Raw genomic sequence first — 4,086 nt, 5'->3', positions numbered from 1 at the left:
ATCATGTAGCTGGGTCTTGCTCTTTTTATCTAATCTTACTCTAGACTTTTACATATAATGTAAATGATTACTTATCTCTAATCTTTGTTTTTGTTTTCTATATGCCTCATCTAAAATTCTTTGTCCTTTTTTTTCTCTATCTGCTTTCTTTTCTTTAATAATATTTTATGATTTTATTTATTTCCTTAGTCTTCTTATTATCTAATATTCTTTGTTATTTTAGCGGTTGCATTAGGATTTATAGTATGCAATTTAAACATCACAGTCAATGAGTAAGAGTACTGTTATTTTTTCTCATGAATTTTGAGGAACTTTTGCCCATTAAATTTTATATATATATACATTTACACAAATATAAATTAAATTAAAATAAGAACTAGCTAAACTCTCATGGAAGAAAAGAACATGACAATCAGAGTGGATAATTGTCTTTAGGAGATTGAATAAAAACTGGAAGTTGTTATTCTTGTAGCCAATAAAAATAATAAAAATCATGTTGATGATAATGACTAGCAGTTTTGAGCATGGACTAAGTACTAGGGACTGTACTAAGCACCTTGCTTACATTACCTTAGCTCAGGTTCCATACTATTAAAAAAAAATATATTGATGAGTAAACTGAGTTTTAGAGAGGGTAAATAAGGAAGAAACAGAGAGAGGACACACAGCCAAAAGAACAGAGGCAGGGGTCCAGTTAGGCCCATGATCCCACAGTAGGCACCTCAAGCTGTGAGCTAACTTCCTTTTCGGGAAGCTTCAGTATCAGGCATTCATCAAAATTGTACCAGCATCTTAAAACCAGTTCCTTTGTCACTTCTTTACACTGATAATTGTTCTTCAAAATAATTCAACTAATAACTATATTTTTTCTCATGTTTTAATTTGTGCCATTTTACTGCAACTTTCCTCTCAAATTTGGCTTGAATACTTTGTTTTTTACTTGAATTTTCTAAAAGTGTCTTAGGAGGAAATGCAAGCTAGGTGGCTAAGCAAAAACATTCATTTTCCTTTTTCAAGATAAGAATAGCATGAAGACGTATGAGGGCTGAGGGAGAAATATTTATTGGTGTGAGAGTGTGGAGAGAGACATGAATAGGAGAAGAGAGAAACCAATACAGAGAAAGACACAGAAAGGAAAAGGAGAGAGACAAAAATAACAGATGCAAAGACAAAGGAAAATGAGATAGAGAGAGGTAGGGCTTCAGAAAAAAAAAGAGAAATGGAAAGAGGACCAAGTGGTTGCAGCAATTCAATGATTGATGCACTTTAAGAAAATTTTATTGAATGTAGTTAACATATAATATTGTATTAGTTTCAGGTGTGAAACATAGTGACTTGACATTTATATACATTACAAATTGATCATGATAAATCTAGTAACAATCTGTCATTATGCTGTTATTGCAATATTATTGATTATATTCCCTATGCTGTACTTTACATCCTTGTGACATTTATTTTATAAATGGAAGTTTGTACCTCTTAATCCCCTTCACTTACTTCCCCAAACCTCCATCTCCCCACCCCTCTGGTGACCAACAGTTTATTCTCTGTATCTATGAGTCTATTTCTGTTTTGACTTGTTCTTTCATTTATTTTGTTTTTAGACTCCACATATAAGTAAAATCATACAGTATTTGTCTTTCTCTGTATGACTTATTTTACCTAGCTTAATACCCTTTAAATCCATACATGTTGTTGCAAAAGGCAAGATTTCATTCTTATTTTATGGCTAAGATTCCATTGTATGTTTATACCACATCTTCTTTATCCATTTATCTATTGATGGACACTGTTAGCTTCCATATACTAGCTATTGTAAATAATACTTCAATAAACATAAGGTTACATATATCTTTTTGAATTAGTGTTTGTGGGTTTGTTTGGATAAATACCCACAAGTGGAATTGCTGGATCAAATGGTAATTATATTTTTAATTTTTGAAGAACCCCCATCCTCTATTCCATAGTGGCTGTACAAATTTATGTCTCCAGCAGCAGTGCATGAGGATTCCCTTTTCTCCAAAGCCTTGTACACTTGTTGTTTCTTGTCTTTTTGATAATAGCCATTCTGACAGGTGTGAGGTGATATCTCATTGTGATTGTGATTTGTTTTTCTTTGATTATTAATGATATTCAGCATTTTTAAATCTAACTGTTGGCCGTCTGTATTACTTCCTTGGAAAAATGTCTTCTCAGGTCCTGTGCCCATTTTTTAATTGGATTTTTAAAAAATATATTGAGATGTGTGAGTTCTTTACACATTTTGGAAATTAACCCCTTATCACACATATAATTTGCAAATATCTTCCCCCATTTGGTAGGTTGCCTTTTTGTTTTGTTGATGGTTTCCTTTGCAGTGCAAAAGCTTTTTTAGTTTAATGTGGTCCCATTTGTCAATTTTTGCTTTTGTTACCCTGCCTGTGGAGAGAGATCAGAAAAGTATTGCTCTGACTAATGTGAAAAAGCATACTATTTATGTTTTCCTCTAGGAGTTTTATGGTTTCAGGTCATATATTTGAGTCTTTAATCCATTTTGAGTTTATTTGTGTATATGGTATAAGATAGGTGTCTAGTTTTATTCTTTTGCATATAGCTGTTCAGTTTTCCCAACACCATATATTTAAGAAACTGTCTTTTCCTCACTGTCTATTTTTGGCATAAATTAATTGACCATATAAACATGGGTATATTTCTGGGCTTTCTATTGTGTTCATTCATTTAAGTGTCTGTTTTTGTGTCAGTACCATATGGTTTCAATTACTACAGCTTTGTAGTATAGTTTGAAATCAGTGAGTGTAATACTCCCAGCTTTGTTCTTTCTTAAGATTACCTTGGTTGTTTGGGGTCTTTTGTTGTTTTACACAAATTTTAGGACTATTTGTTCCAGTTTTGTGAAAAATGTCATAGGTATATTGAAAGGGATTGCATTGAATCTATAGATTGTTTTGGGTAATGTGGACATTTTAACAATATTAATTCTTCCAATCCGTGAGCATCATATATCCTTTCATTTATTTGTGCCATCTTCAGTTATTTTCATCAGTGTCTTATAGTTTCCAGAGTACAGGCTTTCACTTCCTTAGTTAAATTTATTCCTAGGTATTTTATTCTTTTTGATGCAACTGTAAATGGGATTACTGTGTTGATTTCTCCCCTGATAGTTCATTATTAATGTATAGAAATACAAGTGATTTCTGCATATTGATTTTGTATCCTGCAACTTTACTGAATTAATGCGTTAGTCCTAGTAGATTTTGGTAGAGCCTTTAGGGTTTACTATATATAATGTCATGTCATGTAAATAGTGGCAGTTTTACTTTCTTTCCCATTTACCTATTTTATTTATTTAAAATGGCCTTTTATCTCTCTTTCTTGTTTAGTTGATGTGGCTAGGACTTCCAATACTGTGTTGAATAAAAGTGGTGAGAGTGAACATCCCTGTATTGTTCCCAACCTTAGAGGAAAAGATTTCAGCTTTTCATCATTGAGTATGACGTTAGTTGTGGGTTTCTCATATATGGCTTCATTATGTTGTGGTATATTCCCTCTATACCCATTTTGTTAAGAACTTTTTATCATAAATGGATGTTGAATTTTGTCAGATGCTTTTTCTGCATCAATTGATCTTTCATTTTGTTAATGTTGTATAACATGTTGATTGATTTGCAGATATTGAACCTTCCTTGCATCCCTGGAATAAATTCCACTTGATCATTGTGTATGATACTTTAATGTATTATTGAATTCAGTTTGCTAATATTTCACTGAGAACTTTTTCATCAGAAATATTGGCCAGTAATTTTTTTTTCTTTTTTTGTAGTGTTTTCACATCTGGTCCTGGACTTTTCTTTGTTAGGAGATTTTTGATTATTGATTCAATTTCATTATTGGGAATTGGTGTGTTCATATTCTCTGTTTTTCCCTAATTCAGTCTTAGGTGATTGTACATTTCTAAGCATTTGTCCATTTCTTCTAAGTTGTCAATTTTATTGACATACAATTGTTCATAGCAATGTCTTATGATCCTTTGTATTTTTTGTGATGTCAGTTGTAAAGTCTCCTCTTTCATTTATTTCTGATGTT

The sequence above is a fragment of the Lipotes vexillifer genome, unplaced genomic scaffold (genome assembly GCF_000442215.2).
Source record: "Lipotes vexillifer unplaced genomic scaffold, Lipotes_vexillifer_v1.1 scaffold176, whole genome shotgun sequence".
Taxonomy (NCBI): domain Eukaryota; kingdom Metazoa; phylum Chordata; class Mammalia; order Artiodactyla; family Lipotidae; genus Lipotes; species Lipotes vexillifer.
This window is presented reverse-complemented; position numbering follows the sequence as displayed.